This window comes from Phyllobates terribilis, unplaced genomic scaffold, assembly GCF_046119375.1.
Source record: "Phyllobates terribilis strain yellow unplaced genomic scaffold, ASM4611937v1 Scaffold_2__4_contigs__length_985480577, whole genome shotgun sequence".
Taxonomy (NCBI): domain Eukaryota; kingdom Metazoa; phylum Chordata; class Amphibia; order Anura; family Dendrobatidae; genus Phyllobates; species Phyllobates terribilis.
In genome coordinates, this window is record NW_027362762.1 from 879462331 (window position 1) to 879484791 (window position 22461).

The following is a 22461-nucleotide window of genomic DNA, read 5'->3' on the forward strand; positions in this document are numbered from 1 at the left end:
GTCCAGGCCCCTGTCAAGTATAGAGAGTAAATAGAGAAATACCTGCAGTGTAAATAGTAACCCAGTTGTGCATTGCTTACTGTCATTGTTTATTATATAAACTGAAATTTATATGTGCATTTAGTTACCCGTAAGGGTACAGAGACTTGTAGGTTGAGGACTGTGAGCAGCCCAACATCTGTCCTGTAAATAGTTGCACTCCCTGGAGTGCCCCTTAAGTGACCACAGATCATAAAAACCCGTTTGGCGTGGCCGAAGACGTGGTCCAGCACCTGGATCACCTATGCCCTGTAGCCACGCCCAGGGCCTACGTTGAGGGTTTTCAGGCGGGTCCCTCATGTTCCTCATGTTCTTTCACCGGTGAGATGGACACCATTTACTTGAAAAACTCTGAAATTCTTTTATATATATTTATTGTGTTAATAATGTTCACCTGTAACGTTCAAGAAAAGTGCTTCCCAAAAAGCGAAGAAATATTGCTATTATTGTTGTTACCTGTTTTGAAAAAAAAAAGCTTCAGTCCAGGAGTACTGAGTTGTACTAGGGAGGAATGTGGCGCCCTGCTCCGCACAGGTGCCACAGAACCCAGTAGGGTGCATGGATGGACTTCTCCACAAGAGGTCCTCACACATTCACACACCTCCACCCTACCACCTCAGACCACCAGAGGGAGCCCGTTAGGGACATATAAAGGGAGGGTGGAGCCAGGCAGCTGAGTTTAGTTTAATAGTTGGTGAGTGACTAGTCTAGAGTCAGAGAGTGTGCTGGCACTTAGACCAGTGAAGACGCAGCACGCTGGCTGCTGTGCTTGTTATGATCTGCAACATAGGCTAAGGAAAGAAGGGGAGAGCTGTCCCTACAGTAAGACTAAGCGGAGCCCCTACGTTGTAGCGGGCTACCTGTTCCTTGTGAACAGACCCGCCTTCGTCCTCGGCTAGTCTGAACGGAGACCTATAGAGAAAGGGAGGGGTCCCTAAAGGAACTAAGGACTGGGACAAAAATGGGACACCTCCTAACAGAAGTTGTTGCAGAGCAAAAGATAAACTGACAAAAAGTACTAGAGGTCCCAGAGGACCGAGCAAACTACAGATAGATAGGCACAAAAGCACCTGGCTAGAGAGACAGGCAAAAAACACTGAAGTCCAGCAAAGCCAGAAGGTCGGAGCTGGAAAATATAGGCAGATGGTCAAGTGACCGCAAAACACAAGATAGAAACAAAAACAAACAGGAGGGTTCTAACAGTACCCCCTCTTTTATGAGGATTCTCCGGATCCTCCAGGCCCAGGCCTATCCGGAAATCTCCTGTGGAAAGCTCTGACAAGTCTAGGGGCAGAGACATCATCCGCCCTTACCCAGGAGTTATCCTCGGGACCGAAACCTTTCCAAGCGACGAGATACTGCAATCTCCCTCTATGCCCTCTGGAATTCAGGATACGAGAAATTTCATATTCTTCCACCACCGGAGGAACTGTGACAGTGGCATCCCTATCCGATATATCAGCCTTTTTCAACAAGGAAACATGAAACGCAGGATTAATCCTCCAGGAGGTGGGGACCTCCAACCTAACAGCAGACTGGTTAACCACCTGAAGCACCTTAAATGGCCCCACAAACTTCGGACCCAATTTTTTAGAGGGAATCCTCAACAGCAGATTCTTTGAGGACAGCCAAACCATGTCACCCACAGTAAACAAAACCTCTTTATGTTTCCTGTTAAAATACTTCTCGGACTTTTTGTTAGCCTCTTGAAGGTTGCAACGTACATTAGTCCAAACTCTCTCCAAATCACCGGAAAATTCTCGTCCTCCGGCACTGCCGACCCCAATTTGGAGAACGAACCAAAAGACGGATGTCTCCCAGTACAACAAAAAAAAGGAGAACACCCAGCAGAGGAGGATGTATGGTTGTTAAGAGCAAATTCTGCAAGTGGCAGAAACTCAGACCACCCCTCTTGATTGTCTGCCACAAAACAACGCAAAAACTGTTCAACATCCTGGTTCTTTCTATCTGTCTGTCCATTAGACTCCGGATGATACCCAGATGAAAATGACAAATGGACTCCCAACCTGTCACAAAAAGCACGCCAAAAGCGAGCCACAAACTGAGGTCCCCTATCAGAAAGAATGTCGGTGGGAACGCCATGGAGTCTGACAATTTCCTTAACAAACGCCTTAGCGAGTGTCTTAGCCCAGGGTAGCTTAATGAATGGAACCAAATGACACATCTTGCTAAAACAGTCCACGACCACCCAGATGACAGTGAAACCCTTGGACACAGGAAGATCAGTAATAAAATCCATTGCCAGATGCGTCCAAGGCGCACTAGGAACCTCCAGAGGGCAAAGCAACCCCGCAGCAGGGGTATGTGAAGCCTTTGACCTAGCACACACCGTACATTGACGCACCCACTTGATGACTTCCTTCTGCCACCCAGGCCACCAAAAACTGTGACTGATAAGTCTCTTAGTCTCAGAAATTCCTGGATGACCTGCCAACTGAGACTCATGATACTCCACAAACAAATCTCTCCTAAAGGTTCTAGGCACAAACAACCTCCCATGGGGAGTGTTAGATGGGCCATCCTCTTGGGCTTTCAGAATCCCATCTTCCAAAACGGAGTCCAATGCTTCTACCACAACTCTTTCCTGTAAAATGCTCTCCTCCTCCTCGGTACCAACCATGGGAGAAAAGCTGCGAGATAAAGCATCGGCTTTAACATTCTTAGTACCAGGGATATAAGTAACAGAAAAATTAAACCGAGAAAAAAAAAGTGCCCACCTAGCTTGACGGGCATTCAAGCGTTTGGCAGCATTCAGATAGATCAAATTCTTATGATCTGTGAAAACCTGAATAGGAAATTTAGCACCTTCCAAGAAATGACGCCAATGTTCAAACGCGAGTTTAATAGCCAGCAATTCCCGATTACCAACATCGTAATTAAGTTCGGTTTCTGAAATTTTGTTCGAAAAAAAAGCACAGGGATGTACTCCATCCTTGTTCTCCTGAGATAAAACTGGACCGACCCCCACCGAAGAAGCATCAACCTCGACCAAAAAAGGCTTGGTCTCATCAGGCTGCATAAGGATAGGGGCAGAACTGAACCTCTCCTTAAGATACACAAAAGCTTCAATGGCCTCAGTAGTCCACTGGACCGTATTCGCACCTTTCCTGGTGAGATCGGTCAGCGGCTTAACAATTATAGAAAAATTCTTAATGAATTTCCTGTAATAATTGGCGAATCCCAAAAATCTCTGTATAGATTTCAAACCAATAGGTCTAGGCCATTCCTGCACAGCCTGAGCCTTCACCGGATCTATCTCAAAGCCCTCGCTGGAGATAATGTAGCCCAAAAAACTAATTCTCTGCACAGCGAACTCACATTTCTCCAGCTTAGCAAAAAGTGAATTATCCCTCAATAACTGCAACACTTCACGTACACTCTGCCAATGGGACTCCAGATCTGGTGAATAAATCAGAATGTCATCCAAATACACAACCACATTCTTACCAATCAAAGGTCTCCGGATGTCATTAATAAGGTTCTGAAAAAACGCGGGTGCATTGGTAAGACCAAAAGGCATCACCAGATTCTCAAAATGACCTACAGGAGTGTTAAAAGCAGTTTTCCATTCATCACCCTCCTTCATTCGTAAAAAATTGTATGCCCTCCGGAGATCAATTTTAGAGAACCACTTGGCCCCTACTAACTGGTTAAATAAGTCAGGAATTAATGGCAATGGGTAGCAATTGCGTACGGTAATCTTATTAATTTCACGAAAGTCCAGACATGGACGTAAACCCCCATCCTTTTTTTTAACAAAGAAAAATCCAACGGCCACAGGCGACTTAGAAGGTCTAATGTGACCAGCAGCCAAGCTCGTCTGTATGTATTCCTCCAAGGCCTTTCTCTCAGGGATAGTCAGATTAAATAAGCGACTCTTGGGAAGAGTAGCTCCAGGAACAAACTCAATGGTGCAATCATAGTCCCTATGAGGAGGTAAAACTTGCGACTCCTCCTCTGAAAAAACCTTCCAAACCAGCCGCAATGCGACCATTACAACATTTATCATAGCACTTAGGACTCCAAGACTTAATCTCATTAGTAGACCAGTCCAGTAAAGGATTGTGCAGTTTTAACCAAGGCAAACCTAAAACGACTGGAGAGGGTAAATTATTTAATACCACCAAGTCCAAAATTTCTTGGTGAATACCATTGATAGTGAGGAGAAATGCCGCAACCTTGAGAGTTATACATTTCAAAGGAGTGTTATCAATTGCAATCACAGAAATAGGTGATGACAAAGGTTTGGATTCCAATTTAAGTTTTTCCAAAAAACCCTTATCAATAACATTAAGTGTTGAACCACAATCCACAAATACCCGAAATTCAATCAAATCTTCCTGCAGTGAGGTACTCCCTGAAAGAAATACTCCCTTAGAGCTCAAACAAGCAATACGGGCGTAACTGACCTTTTTTTTTTCTTTACTTAAACGAAGCTCACAGTTCTTAATCAAATGGTCAGTTTTACCACAATAAAGACACAATCCCTTGGAAAACCTGCAGTCTCTTTCCTGAGAGCGGAGTGACATCGCCTCAACCTCCATCGGTTCTCTGCCGTCCGAGCAGACCCTCTGGGGACTAGGAGCTGCCATTGCAGGAATTTTTTCATCATTAACTCTGGCACGCAGTCTCCTGTCCACACGTATAGCTAATTGCATGGCTTCCTGCAAGGTCTCAGGTGCAGGAAATGCAATCAGCAGATCCTTAACCCTTTCACTTAGACCAGCAAGAAAAAAACATTTTAACGCCGAATCATTCCATTTCACTTCTGAGGACCACCTTCTGAAGTGTGTACAATAATTTTCAACATCACCTGACCCCTGATTCAAACGCCTCAGTTCTTTCTCAGCAGATGAGACTCGATCAGGATCGTCATGCAATAGCCCCATAGCAGAAAAAAATCCTCCACTGACCTAAAACACGGATCATTAGGTTGGAGAGAAAAGGCCCACCCCTGTGGTTCCTTGCACAAAAGTGACATGATAAACCCAATGCGCTGTGATTCATTCCCAGAGGACCTTGGTCTCAAACGAAAATATAATAAACAAGCATTTTTAAAGGAAAAAAAATCTTGTTATTTACCTTAAAAAATATCAGGCAGTCCTACCTTGGGTTCAACAAAATGCGCTCCAGGACAGCTACTCACGTGTTGCCGGAGCTCGGACACCTCCAGAGACAATCCCTGCAGGCGTTGAGCCAAATCTTGAACAGAAACCATACTGATCCCCGGATTTCTTTCCTTAAAGTTTTTGTTTGGGCTGTACTTACTGTTATGATCTGCACATAGGCTAAGGAAAGAAGGGGAGAGCTGTCCCTACAGTAAGACTAAGCTGAGCCCCTACGTTGTAGCGGGCTACCTGTTCCTTGTGAACAGACCCGCCTTCGTCCTCGGCTAGTCTGAACGGAGACCTATAGAGAAAGGGAGGGGTCCCTAAAGGAACTAAGGACTGGGACAAAAATGGGAAATCTCCTAACAGAAGTTGTTGCAGAGCAAAAGATAAACTGACAAAAAGTACTAGAGGTCCCAGAGGACCAAGCAAACTAGAGATAGATAGGCACAAAGCACCTGGCTAGAGAGACAGGCAAAAAACACTGAAGTCCAGCAAAGCCAGAAGGGCGGAGCTGGAAAATATAGGCAGATGGTCACGTGACCGCAAAACACAAGATAGATTCAAAAACAAACAGGAGGGTTCTAACAGTGCTTAGGCGAGCCAAGGCCTACAGCACGAGTAGAAGCCTTGTGAGGGCCCTGAGTGTGGACGAAGGCAGAGGAGAGAGAGGAGAGAGGAGTTGAGGGGGCAGAGGAGCGTACCAGGCTCACCCCGAAATATACACCGGACACCGGGTCTGCGCCTACCGGGTCCCTTTATACCCAGTAGGGACCACCGGACACCTGGAGGACTACAAGTCCCAGGTCGACCAACGCTGACTACAGTACCAGGGCTAGGAGTCACGGAGGCCCCAGCGTCCAGGGAGAGTGATCTCCAAGAGAAAGCCCTACCACCAGGTCAGCAGGTGCAAGAGAGAGAGAGACAGTAACCAAGCTAGGCCTAGCTCCAGGCAGGTCAGAAGCTTAGCGAATAAAGCCACGGATCAGGAGGCCCTATACCCGCTCACTGGGGAGAGTCCAAAAGTGCACCCTTCTCCCGGAGTACCCTGGACCGTGCCTGCATCATCACCAGTAAAGGTACTGAAGCTTACCCCCGTGTGAGTGTCCGTCTTTCCTCTGGGACCGTCCTGCCGTCTCTCACCAGCATCCACCACCTACCCCTACACTGCCCTGAGGCCCGCTCCACCTGTGGGGAGCCGTCCCATCATAAGCTGCCCTAACATCTGCCTCAGAGGAGTGCTCCCCAGCGGCGGCTCCCTTTAGCCGCACTCCACAGGTGGCGTCACGAACACTTTACAAATCCCCTATAAATAATCCCCCTTTTTATTGACCGCCCTGGGCCATGGACCGTGCCAGCCACTGTGATATCCCCCCCTGCCGGCATCCATAGGCCTGGCTGCCGAGTAACTCCCACGGCCCAGGGGGCGCGTCAGTTGCAACGAGTAGAACAATGTGCGCCGACTCTAGACATTCCAACTCTGACCGCTCAGGCTGTGGACCAGATGGTAGCCGCCCTAATACCCCCCCCTGTCCCAACTCCTCGTCTAGCACTTCCAAGTAAGTTTCCTGGGAGCGCTCGGACCTGTCGGGGGTTTCTCAACCAATGTGCGGTGCACTTCGAGTTACAACCACAGGTGTACCCCACTGATAGGTCTAGAGTGGGATTTATATTTTCCTTGCTCTCTGAGCGGGCGCTGGAGTGGGCTACTCCACTCTGGGAACAGTCGGATCCAATTGTGCAGACTGCAGCCGGTTTCACAACAGCCCTCAACCAGGTCTTTTTGGGTCCTGAGGTCACCAATGACACTGCCATGCGTCTTCTCGCTATTAGTTAGGCTACGTCATCTGTAAGAGACTATGCTGTGCGTTTCCGCACCCTAGCAGCTGAGTTTGATTGGCCTGACAAAGCTCTGATTCCCATTTTCTGGAGAGGTCTGGCCTCCCATGTAAAAGATGCGTTGGCTACCCGAGAGGTGCCAGTAACGATTCAGGCATTAATTAATCTCGCTACTAGAATTGACCTTCGGTTTGCCGAGAGACGACTGGAGATGACGGCTGAGAAGTTACGGGAGCGTTCTGCTCCAACCTTCTCAGTGCCCCTGAGTGAGGGTTCGGGCAATTTCGACTCCTCTGTGCCCATGGAGGTGTCACGCACGGAGGGTCTTTGTCTTCCCAAACAGTCAATAAAATCCGGTCTATTGTCCCACACCCCTCTGGGGCCTGGGCGATGCGCCAGTCGCTCTCCGCATGTTAAACAGGGAGTTCTAGTGTCTGTTTGAGGCGAGTCACTAGAGAATGAATTCGTTTCCTCCAAAATTCTGTTGCCTTCCTCAGTCAATCTTGATCAGAAGACTGTGGAGATGGGAGCTTGTATGGACTCGGGAGCAGAGGCAAATTTTATGTCTGCGTCTTTCGCTCAGAGTCACTCAGTCCCATTAATTTTACTTCCTAATCCTGTTAAGATCCGGGTAGTTAATGGGTTTGTTCTGCCTTAGGAGGTTACCCATCGTACTGAGGCTATACAGCTCCAGATAGGTGATAGCTATTGTGAATCTATTTCTTTCCTGGTGATGGAGGAGGGGGTGGATTCGGTACTTTTGGGTCTGCCCTGGCTCCAGAGGCATTCCCCCCATCTGGACTGGTCGACTGGTCAGGTTATCCAGTGGAGCTCTTCCTGCCAGGGGTATTGTATTCGTCCGGTGCTTCCGGTTTCTCGCTCTGTTACCTCCGGAGCTGTCGGCATTACCCGTTCAATACGCGGAGTATGCAGATGTTTTCTCCAAAAAGGCTGCAGAGACTCTACCACCTCACCGGGCGTATGATTGCGCCATAAACTTACTACCGTGTTCCGAACCCCCGAGAGGCAGGGTATATCCTTTGTCGGTTCCTGAGACAAAAGCAATGGCAAGGGGATTTATCCGTAAATCTACATCCCCAGCGGGGGCTGGATTCTTTTTTGTCACTAAGAAGGACGGGTCTTTGCGTCTTTGCATTGACTATCGTGGTCTAAATGCGGTGACAGTTAAGAATAAATATCCTTTGCCTCTGATTACCGAGCTGTTTGATCGGTTTCGGGGTGCGACAATTTTCTCTAAATTGGATCTTAGCGGGGCATACAATCTTGTGCGAATCCGTGAAGGTCATGAGTGGAAAACTGCTTTTAATACCAGGGATGGTCATTATGAGTACCTCGTCATACCTTTCGGATTATGCAATGCTCCCGGAGTTTTTCAGGACTTCATGAATGATGTCTTCAGGGATTTACTTCTTACGGCTGTTGTCGTGTATCTTGTTGACATCTTGATTTTTTCTTCGGACCTTGAACAGCATCGTCGGACGGTGAAAACTGTATTGCACCGTCTGCGATTGAATTGCTTATATGCGAAGCTTGAGGTGTCTTTTCGAGCAAGAGTCCTTACCCTTCCTGGGTTATATTGTTTCTGGGTCCGGTCTTACTATGGATCCCGAGAAACTCGAGGCTGTTCTGAAGTGGCCCGAGCCTCGTTCTCTGAAAGCTGTTCAGCATTTCTTGGGGTTCATAAATTATTACAGGCAGTTTATTCCGCACTTTTCCACACTTGCTTCGCCTATAACCCCCTCACTCGAAAAGGGGCCAATCCTAAGGATTGGGGTCCTGAGGCAGAGGAGTCTTTCGCTAAATTGAAACTCTGCTTCACTAAAGCTCCTATCTTGCACCGTCCTGACGATTTCAAACCGTTTTTTTTGGAGATAGATGCGTCGTTTGTCGGCGCGGGAGCTGTACTGTACCAGAAGAATGCTCGGGGTAGAAAAAGAGTCTGTTTCTTTTTCTCTAAATCCTTTTCCTCGGCTGAGCGAAATTATTCGATTGGTGATAGGGAACTGCTCGCGATGAAACTGGCCTTTGAGGAATGGAGGCACCTACTGGATGGTGCGATCCATCCTTTTCATGTGTACACTGACCACAAAAATCTTTTGTACCTTCAGACGGCACAGCGCTTAAATCCCAGACAGGCAAGGTGGTCCTTGTTCTTCTCTCGATTTCACTTCTCTCTCCATTTTGTGCCTGGCGAGAGGAGTCCATGGGCAGATGCTCTGTCTCGCTCTTTTGACCCCCTGGGTGAAGAGTTGGGACCGCGACTTATTGTCCCATCCGAGAGTTTACTGTCTGTGAACCCTGTCACCTTGCAGGGACTTCCGCCTGGGAGGACCTTTGTGCCAGAGTCTCGTAGGCAAGAGGTTCTCCATTGGGGTCACTCCTCCAAGATTGGAGGGCACTTTGGGGACAAACGGACCAAAGAGTTAATTTCCCGGTCCTATTGGTGACTCAAGATGTCTACTGATATCTCCCATTTTGTCGCCGCCTGCGTTCCTTGCGCGCAAAATAAGCCGTCTAGGGAACAGCCGGCGGGGCTTCTTATGCCTTTTCCCGTGGCTGATAGGCCATGGGAGATGATTGCGATGGACTTTATTACGGATTTGCCACTTTCACAGGGTAACAGGCTGATTTGGGTGGTTACGGACTACTTCTCTAAGATGTCCCACCTGATTCCTCTGCCCGGTCTTCCATCTTCCCGAGAGCTTGCTCAATTGTTTGTTGCTCATATCTTCCGCTTGCATGGTATGCCTGATTGGATTGTGTCTGACCGGGGTCCTCAGTTCGCCTCTAGATTTTGGCGAGACTTTTGCCGCCTCCTACAAATCGAGTTGTGCTTTTCCTCCTCATATCATCCCCAAACTAACGGTTTGGTTGAGAGGACTAATCAGACATTGGCAACTTATTTGCGACATTTTGTGTCTGCCCGCCATGATTCTTGGGCATCGTTGCTACCATGGGCGGAGTTTGCCTTAAACGACTCTGTGGCAGATTCTACGGGGCAGACTCCATTCTTGATGAATTTCGGACAACATCCTCGGGTCCCGATGCCCGTACCTGGTACTAATCCTCTTCCCGCTGTGGGGGATTGGGCAACTAATGCCAGGGATATCTGGCATCAGACTCATGAGTCTTTGCGTGCTTCTAAGGAGCGTATGAGGGTCATGGCCGATAGGCATCGGCGTCCTGCTCCAAGTTATGCTCCTGGGGACTTGGTGTGGCTTTCTGCACGCAATATTCGCCTCCGGGTGGTTTCGACTAAATTTGCTCCCCGGTATTTGGGGCCATTTAAAATCTTGGCCAAAGTGAATGAGGCGGCCTATCGGCTGAAATTGCCGGTCGCTTGACGAATTTCTATCACCTTCCATGTTTCTTTACTCAAGCCGGTTACTCTCAATGAATTCTCTGGTTCCTTTCCGGCTGAATCGGAATCCGCACAGGATGACTTTGAGGTAAATGAAATCATTGCTTCTAAGGTGGTTAGGAGCAAGAAGTTTTATTTGGTGGACTGGCGAGATTATGGTCCAGAGGATAGGACTTCGGAGCCGGTAGACAACATCAACGCTCCGGATCTTATTGCCGCTTTTGAGTGTATCCATAATTCCGGTATAGGAAAGTGCATAAGACTGAGCTTTCCTATACTGTGGGCGACTGCAAATAAAATGTATATCACAGTATCGATTTGTTTCTCATTATGTACGATTGCCGTAGCTTTCCATTTTGTGGCTATGTGGCGACATACAATGGGTATCACTCAGTTTTAGGGCAGGTTCAGACGACCATGTATTCTCTTAGTTATCTTCCAGGCAGCATTCTCCCCAGTGCCTGGAAAAGCTCATTTTTATTAAAGTGATAAAAGATGATTTCTCAGCAACAGGCATCTGATATGAGACATACAGGTAGGACTTTTTTCAGTATTCTATAACCTGAATTCCCATAATAATAGTTTAAATAGGTCAAATGTGGTGATAGACTCCTTTAAGGCTATGTGCCCACGATACAGAAATGCTCTGGATTTTTCCTGAGCGTTTCTGCATCTCCCTGGCAGAAAAAACGCATGCGGATTGTACATGCGTTTTCCTGCCAGGGACATGCGGAAGTGAAGCGTTCTTCACTTGCATTTCCGCATGCGGGTTGAAAAGCGCTTTCCAAGCGATTTTAGGAAAGTGCTTGACAACTTGGTCACACTATATAAATCCATGCAACCGGCATGGATTTATATAGTGTGACCGTAAAGAATGGTTAAAAATAAAAAAATGAATCTATACTTACCTTCTGATGGCCCCCGGAGTCTTGCTTCGCTCTGTCCTGGCTGCCGGCAGATCGCAGTACACTGAAGGACCTGCCGACATCAGCATCGCGTGACCCGTCACATGACTATGACGTCAGCGCAGGTCCTTCAGTCCACCGCGATCTGCCGGCATGGGAGGACGAGCGCAGCAGGGGCCGTCAGAAGGTAAATATAATATTTAATTTTTATTTTATTCTTTTTTTCACAGGTTCTATGGTACCCGGGTCTGGAGGAGAGTCTCCTCTTCTCCAGACCCGGGTACCATACGCACATTGGAACGCATGGAATGCGCATCTACAGATCCAGTGATGCGGAATCCAAGTGATTCAATGCAAGTCAATGGCGGCGAAAACGCATCGCTTCCGCAAAATAATTGGTAGTGCTGCGTTTTTTTCCGCAATGATAATCTGCAGTGGAAATTTCCACAGCATGTGTACAGAACATGCGGATTATCATTGGGGAACATGGCAGGCCTTCTACCATGCGTTTTTTAAGCGTTTCCGCAGCGTTTTTGCCGCTGCAGAAACGCTTATAAAACGCATTGTGGGCACACAGCCTAAAGGTTTATTCATTCATTGCGCAATCACTAGCTGCCATTTCTGTGGTGGAAAGTTTTACAACTGTCCCGTTTATGTAAAACGACCACATTCTGTTTAATGGAACCAATTTTCAGTTATAGAAATGTCTGCAACAAAATTGGCAAGGTGGGAATTCACCCTAAAGATAGTTTTCCGTTCTTAAAAATTTATTTTTTCACAGTGAATTTAACCCTTTGTAATGCATATTGTGAAATCTATGGACAATTTACAATAATAAGTGCACCAAATCTGCAAGCAACTCATGTTTGCAGCAAAATCAGCTCCACAGTTATTTAGAGTAAATTTACTTGCCTTGTGGATGTACAGTACCTGAAGCACCTGGGAAATTCCAGGAGTTTCTGCTGTCTCTCTCTCCTAGTGATCAGTTAGACTTCTAGGGGATACACCCATACCAATTACATATCAATGTCATTAATCATGATGATGTATGGAACCGTTTTGCAGGAATTTCCCACCATAAACATTTATATCACATAGAAATATGGAATCCAGTCTGCACTCATACTGTATACTGGAATGGTGCTCGTGTCTGGGTCTGGTGTCCCAAATGCATATATAGAGAAAAGGCTAGCACTCACTCTTCAAAGCTGTATATTTATTAAAGACGTTGTCCACTACTTTAACATTGATGGCCATCGTTAGTATAGGTCATCAATATCTGATTAGTGAGTGCGCGACACCCGGTGCCTCCGCTGATCAGGTGTTTCTGGTGTCGGCTGGAACTGCTCAGTTGCGGAGCTGCACAGCACAGCTCCGTTGACTGTATAGTGACCAAGGTCGGGTATTGCAGATCCGCCCCCTATTTAAATCAATAGGGGGTGGATGTTCAGTACCCAGCCCGTGGTCACTATTCCGTCAACTGAGCTGTTATGTGCAGCTCCGCAACTGAGCAGTTCCAGCCGACACCAGAAACACCTGATCAGCGGAGGCACCGGGTGTTGCGCACCCACTAATCAGATATTGATGACCTATACTAACGATGGCCATCAATGTTAAAGTAGTGGACAACGTCTTTAATAAATATACAGCTTTGAAGAGTGAGTGTAACTGAGCAGTTTCACCCACCGCCGACACCGGGAACAGCTGATTAGTGGGGGTGTTGGGTGTCGCATCCCCACCGATCAGACATTGATGACCTATCCTTAAAATAGGCCATCAATGCTAAAGTAGTGGACAACGTCTTTAAATCCAATTAAGCATCATACATTCATGACGCGTTTCGGCTCTATCTGAGCACTTTTCAAACCGTGTACTAACGAAAACATAACTCAGAATTGAAATAGTCCGGGAGCGTGGCCTGGCAGCCGACTAACATGGCTGTGTGAGTACTGAGCTCGGTCTCACCCAGAACCTGTTCAGCAACATATCCTGCGTATACTCTGCTTTTTATGCCTCTCACCTAACACCTGGCATGATGACCCGTGGTAAAAGAAATCAGAAGCGCCAAGGAAAATTGGAGTTATACTTTACAGAAGACCGGAGCAAAGATGGTGCCGAGACCTCTGCTCACAGGGTGCCTCTGCTGTCGGCGTGTCGCCCCCCTGCGACCCAGACTCCTCCCCGCCCGCAGTGAATACAGGACTTCCCAGTCCCTCTCCGCAGCAAAATCACTCATTGGGATCGAGATATAGTCCCCTGGCAGACATGGAGGAGGATGTAGTCCCATCGGGGAGGTGAAGGGATATTTCATCTCCCACGGTCAGTCCAGCCAAACAGAGACAGAGGCTGGAGGAGGAGCTGCAAGTGCCAGAAGGGGAAACATCTAACTCTGCTGCATCTAGTACATCAACAGCACTGGCACAATCCACCACATCAGATGAACCAGCACCAGGCAATTTACTTAGAGACATGCTGGTGGCTTTCAGTAGTTCTATGCAAAAGGACTTTGCTACTTTATTATTGCCTATACAAACTCTAACTAAAGATCTAGATAAGTGTCAACAGCCCGAAACACTGTGTCTCCAAATTGAGATTCTGATTTGGCTATTGTCCTAAGTCATATTGCACGACTCGGTAAAGGGTTGATTGTGACTTGTAGGATTGCTGCTTCCAATAGGTGGCGCTATAGAGTTCAAGTCCTCTTTTTCTCTGAAGAGGCAATTTGAATATTAAATTTCCCAGAGGAGCATTGCACGGCGAATAAGCCTCCTTACCTTGACGTGCCAGAGCCGGTGTGTCATTCTCCACAAGGAGAAACGTTACCCCTTAGATCACATGGAAAATAAATTGGGAGACTTTGCCAAATCACATAACAAGCTGATTGATGTACATAAAGATCTTACAGATGAATTGGAAGCCATACAAACTAAACTAGTGGATTTGGAGGATCGCTCTCACCGAAACAATGTAATATTGCGAAGGATACCAGAAGATGTGCCTCCTCAAGAACAGAGGGGATTCCTCCAAGGTGAGATTAAAGCAGATATTCCTAATTGCTCTCCAATAGACACTATCAATGACAGAATTCACAGGGTACAGCGCCCAAAACATCTACCTGAATCAATGCCCAGAGATGTCTTGGCCCGCATCCATTTCTTTCATATAAAGGAAGACCTACTACTCTTTTCTAGAAAAAAGGGAGAACTCCCATACCCTTATCAACTAATTAAAATCTTTGAAGATATTTCTGCAGCAACTCTCCAGTTCCGCAGATTATTGAATCCCATCACTCTGACTCTGAGAGAAAAGGAAGTGGCATATAGATGGGGTTTCCCTCTGAAACTTCTTAACTACAGAGGAGAGTAGCACATGGTTACCTCCTTTTGAAGAGGGAGAAAACCTCATGTGTAACTGGAACTTTACACTAATAGAACCCACTCATCCAACAGACCCCACCCACAATTTGTGGAAAAAGGCTGGCAACTTTCTTCAACAAAGACAAGCCTAAGTGCTGAATGATAGAATCTTCTTCATCTGGGTAGAGACGGAACCGTGTTCCTTTTTCTTTTCCGGTTAATCAGGCGGAACTTTTCCCCCTTCTGGGTTACTGACTAGTCAGTCGCACAGAATCAGTAGATCCTTTTAGTTGATCTGCTACTTAACTGTTAATGTTGGTCAAATTATTGTTTTACATTATGTTTTCTTTTGCATACAGGCTAATTCTAAAATTTTGGTGGCGTTCGGGACAGATGGAGTTGATGATGTATACCTGGTTGGTCACAGATTTTATCTGGCTTCAGCATTTTCCTGATTATAAAAATGGTGTTTAAGATATGTTCAATGAATGTTAATGGTCTTAACAGTCCACAGAAAAGGTCTTTCATGTGGAGGGAGGCATTTCCTCTAAATATGACATCTTTTGTTCTCAGGAAACTCATATTATTCATAAAGATACTGGTACACTGCGACACCCCCTTTTTCTCCATGTGATACAGGCCAACTATAAGAAAACAGAGGGGGGTGTTGTTGGCTAGCAGCAATTCTGTGCCTTTCTCTCCAATATGCTTGGCTTCTGACTCACAGGGGAGATATATAATTCAAGTATGTTCCATTAATAATTTAATATATACTATTGTAGTAGTATATGCGACTAATATTTCTCAGTTAAACTTTCTGCATAAGTTAGGGAAAAAAAGTAAATAAAATAAAAGAAGGCCATGACATCTACTGTGGAGATTTCAATTTAACACATGATTGTGAGAAGCACCGAGAAGGTGTTTGATCGGGTTAACTGGTCATTCACCTTCTTGGTGCTGTGTCGGATGGGGTTTGGTTGTCCAATATTAAATGCCATTAAAGCCCTTTACTCCACACCCTCAGCAAGAGGTTACACTAATGGCACCTTATCGGAAGAATTTTCGGAACAAGACAGGTATGCCCCCCCCTCACTATTGAACCGTTGGCACAAGCCATTAGGCAAAATGGAGGGATAAAGGGGGTGGAGATCTCCAGAAGTTCGCATTGCATCTCATTGTATGCTGATGACATGATTTTAACCTTAGCAGAGCCTGAAACTTTACTTGGGAAAGCCCTAGAGACAATCAAACATTTCGGACACGTATCATACTATGAAGTAAACGAAAACAAATCCCAGATTCTGCCTTTAAACACCCCACTTGAGGTTCTACTAAATTTACAAATGAAAGTTCCCCTTGATTGGCATGAAGACCAAATTACATATTTAGGAACGTCAACAACCGCATCTACATTACCTTATATAGATCAAATTTCCTTCCTTTATTACAATCTCTTGAATTTGGATCTAAATAAAATAGGTCAATACGAGGTTTCATGGATGGGTCGTGTTGCGGCCTTCCAAATGTTCTAATTACCCAAACTATTATATATGTTTCGCACTGTTCCAATTTCCCTCCAAAAAGCATTTTTCCACCACGTAAACAGAATTTTAAACAATTTTGTGTGGAAAAACAAAAGATCTTGTTTGCCTAATCACCTGATGAAAATATTTAGGAAATTTGGGGGACTCAATCTCCCAAATATTCAAGATTACTATCTAGCTACCCAACTAGATCAAGTTAGAGCGTGGTGGAATGAGAACAAAATTTGTAATTGGGTCCAAATTGAATTACAATCCGCAGCCTCTAACAATTTAAAAGCTCTATTTAGTGCGACCTTGATTGCTCCGACTAATAAGATAGATGCTCTTCCTCTGATGGTTTCATCCATCTCCAGCTGGCAACCATAACAAAGGTTCTAGCGTCTCAGCCACTAGTGTGTCCACAACTCCATTGGAAACCTTAGAACTTTTGATACCAGATCTTAATATTAAAGACTGGATAAAACGAGGCATTGTACTAGTAAAAGATCTGTATAGAAGCCCTAACCTCCTCTCTTTTGTGTCGTTACGTTCTCTTTTTAAAATTCCCAATAACGAGTTCTACAAATATGTTCAAATTAGGCACGCATTACAACATTTTCCGATTTTTGAGAGAATGGTTAACTCAGGACTAATATCGACTCTTTCAAATGTTTCATCTAATAAGAAGGGCCTAAAACCTATATATAATTTAATAGACATGAAAAACATGTCTATTAACTCCCTTTTTATCTCTGGAAAAAGAATTAAATGAGACATTTATGAGCAATGAATGGACAAGCTCACTAGCCTTTGCAGTTTATACCTTCAAATGTGTAATTTATCTAGTCATATTTAAAAACAGTTTTAAAATGGTACTACACCCCAATGAGGCTCCATTATTTGTTCCCCTCCTCTCCGCAACTATGTTGGTGCAACTGTGGCCTAAAAGGTTCTTTAATCCATACATTTTGGAGCTGTCCAGTTATCATCTTCATCTGGACGTTCACTTTTTACCTGATCTCTACTTCACCTAACAATAAAACCATCTTCTTTAGCATTACTTTTGTTAGATATACATTCTATTCACTCCAATGGAGGAGTAATTGCCTCTCATATTCTTCTAGCCACTAAAATAGTGATTACAAGATATTGGAAATTCTCAGGAATTCCTGCCAACGAAGAGATAATACAATTGATAAATAAAACCTGTGCTTTTGAAAAAATTATAGCACACAAAACAATAAGTTACAAGTTTTCAATGTTTAATAGTAGCCACTATTGAGATGATTTTGTTTTCTTTGGGCTTAATCCCTATGTAGACTTCAATGTTTGTCATTCTAAAGAATTGTACACACTGTTATTGATATTTTCTCAAAACCAAATAAAAATTGTTTAAAAAAAATAAATAATTGAAATAGTCCGATCGGGACGCCCACTTTACATCACTTCCATGCAGTAGCCAATGAGCAGACAATTCAATATTTACAGAAAAATATCCCAAATTTGACATACAATAAATGTGTCTTGTGTGAACATACTAATATATGAACAGCAATATATTTACAGGAGCATCTCACTAAATTAGAATATCATCAAAAAGTTAATTTATTTCAGTTCTTCAATACAAAAAGTGAAACTGATATATTATATAGAGTCATTACAAACAGAGTGATCTATTTCTGTTAATGTTGATGATTATGGCTTACAGCCAATGAAAAGAAACGACCTGACCTATAAAACTGTCCCACTAGTTAACCCCTTCAATGAACATGGTAAAAAAAGAAAATAAAAAACGAAGCAAAAAACAATGCTTTATCATACCGTCAAACAAAAAATGGAATAAAACGTTATCAAAAAGATGAATGTAAATAAAAATGGTACGTCATCTTGTCCCACAAAAAACAAGCCGCCATATAGCTCCATCAGCCGAAAAATAAAAAAGTTATAGCTCTCAGAATAAAGCGATGCAAAAAAATTATTTTTTCTATAAAATAGTTTTTATTGTGTAAAAGCCCCAAAACATAAAAATACAATATAAATGTGGTACTGCTGTAAACGTGCTGACACGAAGAATAAATCAATCTTTACACACGCAGAACGGCATAAAGAAAAAAATAAAATAATTCCTGAATTGTTGTTTTTTGTTTATTCTGCCACCCAAAAATCGTAATAGAAAGCGATCAAAAAATGTCACGTGCCTGAAAATGGTACCAATAAAAACATCAACTCGTCCCGTAAAAAACAAGACATAACATGACTCTGTTGGCCAAAATATGGAAAAATTATAGCTCTCAAAATATGGCGATGCAAAAACTAGTCTTTGTACAAAAAAGGGTCTTTTAGTGTGTGACAGCTGTCAATTATAAAAACCCCATATGAATCTGGTATCGCTGTAATCGCACCGAACCGAAGAATAAAGTCTTCTAATCACTTATACCGCACGAGGAGCGACGTAAAAAATAAACTCTAGGGTTAGTTTTGTGCTAGGGTGAGGGTTGTGCTAGTGTTAGGGCTGTGCTAGGGTTAGGGTTGTGCTAGGGTTAGGGCTGTGCTAGGGTTAGGGTTGTGCCTGGGTTAGGGTTGTGGTGGGGTTGGGATTTTTTCAAGAGTAAAGAAAAAAAATGACGAGATGGCGACTAGTGTTGAGCGCAACTGCTCGCTACTTGAGTTTGCATCGGGTGCTCGGGTATGCACTGAGTATCGCGGGTGCTCGAGTGACATGCTCGAGTCTCCGCCCCATATGCTTTGCGGGCAAAAAACCCTTGCGGGGATTGCCTGCCATGCACGAGCGATCCCCACATGTTTTTTTTTGGGTATCTAACATGCAGGGCGGGGACTCAAGCATGTCACTCGAGCAACCGCGATACATGGTGCATACCTGAGTACCCGATGCAAGCTCAAGTAGCGAGCACTTGCGCTCAAGACTAATGACAACTTATTCAATATGATGGCTTAATGTTATCAATTTCTATGTCATACCTCTGGGTTCAAAATGAACACTATACCCATTGATAAAATCCTTGAGAGGTTGAGTTTCCAAAATGGGGTCACTTTTGTGGAAAAAGTAAGATTTTTTATTTTCAAGCCTCCATGTTATAAACTTCTGTGAAGCATCTGGGGGTTCAAGGTGCTCACCACACATCTAGATAAGTTCCCTGAGGGGTCTAGTCTCCAAAATGGTGTCACTTGTAGGGGGTTTCCACTGTTTAGGCATATCAGGGGCTCTTCAAACGCAACATGGCATCCACTAATTATTCAAGCAAATTTTACATTCAAAAAGTCAAATGGCGCTCCTTCCCTTCCCGAACCCTGCAGTGCGCCCAAACAGTGGTTTTCCCCCAGATATGGGGTATTGGCGTGCAGAAGAGAAATTGCACAACAAATTTTGGGGTCCATTTTTCCTGTTACCCTTGCAAAAGTAAAAAAATTGGGGTCTAAATAAAATTTTTGTGAAAAAAGTTAAATGTTCATTTTTTTCTTCCACATTCCAAAAATTCTTGTGAAGCACCTGAAGGGTTAATAAACTTCTTGAATGTGGTTTTGAGCACCTTGACGGGTGCAGTTTTTAGAATGGAGTCACTTTCGGGTATTTTCTGTCATAAAAGCTCCTCAAAGTTACTTCAAATATGATGTGGTCCCTAAAAAAAATGGTTTTGTAAATTTTGTTGGAAAAATGAGAAATCGATGATCAACTTTGTACTGATGTAAAGTAGACATGTGGGAAATGTTATTTATTAACTATTTTGAGTGACATATCTCTCTGATTTAAGGGCATGAAAATTAAATGTTTGAAAACTGTGAAATTTTCAACATTTTCGCCAAATTTCCGATTTTTTCACAAATAGTCATATCGAAGAAATTTTACCACTACCATGAAGTACAATATGTCATGAAAAAACATTCTCAGAATCAGTGGGATCCATTGAAGCGTTCCAGATGTATTACCTCATAAAGTGACAATGGTCAGAATTGTTAAAATTGGCCTGGTCATTAACGTGCAAACCACCCTCGGCGTTAAAGTTTCAAATACTAATTCTCGAACTACGTACTTTTTCTGTTGTCAGGAGTAGCGAGTGTGGCGCCCCTGAGGGTTCAGTTGCCACAGACGTACTGCACCTCACCCAGAGGTAAAAAACCAAGCAACTGAGGTCTAAGATGGTACACATGCAAGAAATAAGACCATGTTCACACTAGCAAAAAGATACAAAACCTACAAAAGACAAAAAATATATCACATACCCTACCATCATTATATATAAATGTAAAGCAAAGTTGCATATGAAATATAGGGTACTTAGTGAACTATTTTTGATCAAAAAAAGTATACAAGCCGTCCCACCAGCGACAAGGTGACCCTAATTAGGACGGTCCTACACTGTCTATATTAAAAACCTTACTGTATATCAAAGTTGAAGTAATGCATATAAAAGGGTAGACAAATAGAACCAGGTCCCAAAATCAGACCACCTAAGCCCGTGGTAAGCTACATATATGGTTCTGTATCTTTTTGCTAGTGTGAACATGCTCTTATTTCTTGCATGTGTACCATCTTAGACCTCAGTTCACATTGCTTTGTTTCTTGTCTTGTTTGCGCCCTGGGGGCGCGTCACGAACATATTCCAAGTACTCGGTACTCGCCCGAGCATCTCAGTACATCGAGATGCTCGGAGCTCGCCGAGTACTTGCGAGATGCTCGGCCGGATGCTCGGGTCCCCTCTCTGCATGTTTGGTGCTCTTTAGAGCACCAATGAACATGCAGGGATTGCCTGCCACTCAATGTAATGCCGCAGCCATGGTGGTTGTGGCATTACAGTGATTAGCTGGCTGCACAGCGTCATCAGGTCTATATCAGACCTGGCGCCTCTGGACTCGTCACAGTCACTCCGGAATCATGAAGAGTAGGGAGAGGTGCTGCTGAGCTACGTAGAGATTTGCTTGTGTATTAGGTAGTGAAGGGAGAAAAGCCCTACATTACACATATCCATCTTAACAAACAGTCCTTCTGAGGACTAATCCATCTGCAGAGATATCAGGCAGGCAGTGTATTTAGGCAGGCAGGGTATATAGCAGACTGCAGTGCATATAGCACAAGAGGCTCCATTCCAATTCTGCCTTCTGCTGCTGTTAGATATTTCTAGACCCAGATATTTCCTGGCCCAGGTCTCAGGGGCCAGGAATACTTTTTTTGGATCTTAATCCTCATTATTTGCTTAAAAAGCAATCTAGAGAACACCGTTTTTCTGTGCCATTTGCTTGTTGGCACTGCAGAATACAGCCAGGTCCTTTCCATATTACAGCGCTAAAAATGCAGCTATTTAAAACTGTTTTCTCCGTCACACAGATCACATATACATTTTCAGAAAATACTGCCATTTCTGGTCTCCATTAAAATTTTGTTTCAGTGTCTCAGTGAAGCAATTGACACCAGTTTGCTGTTCAAAATAGTTACCTACAGGTCGGGTATTTAAAACTGTGTTTTCTCCGTCACACGGATCACATATACGTTTTCAGAAAATACTGCCATTTCTGGCCTCTATTAAAAATTTGTTTCAGTGTATCAGTGAAGCAATTGACACGAGTTTGCTGTTCAAAATAGTTACCTACAGGCCAGGTATTTAAAACTGTGTTTTCTCCATCACACGGATCACATATACATTTTCAGAAAATACTGCCATTTCTGGCCTCCATTAAAAATTTGTTTCAGAGTGTCAGTGAAGCAATTGACACCAGTTTGCTGTTCAAAATAGTAACCTACAGGCCAGGTATTTAAAACTGTGCTTTCTCCGTCACACGGATCACATATATGTTTTCAGAAATTAATGCCATTTCTGGCCTCCATTAAAAATTTGTTTCAGTGTATCAGTGAAGCAATTGACACCAGTTTGCTGTTCCAAATAGTTACCTACAGGGCAGGTATTTAAAACTGTGTTTTCTCCGTCACACGGATCACATATACGTTTTCAGAAAATGCTGACATTTCTGGCCTCCATTAAAAAACATTAAAAATTTGTTTCAGTGTGTCAGTGAAGCAATTGGCACCAGTTTGCTGTTCAAAATAGTTACATACAAGCCAGGTATTTAAAACTGTGTTTTCTACGTCACACGGATCACATATAAGTTCGCTCCAAATTCAGTCATTTGTAGTGAGCGTGGAAGATATTGTCCTCTATTTAAAATGGGCAAGGCACGTGGTAAGGGACAGGGAATTGGATGTGATGGTGATGGTGCATTCAGAGGCTGAGGACAAGATGAAATTGTGCCATGACAAACACCCACATCTTCTTGCCC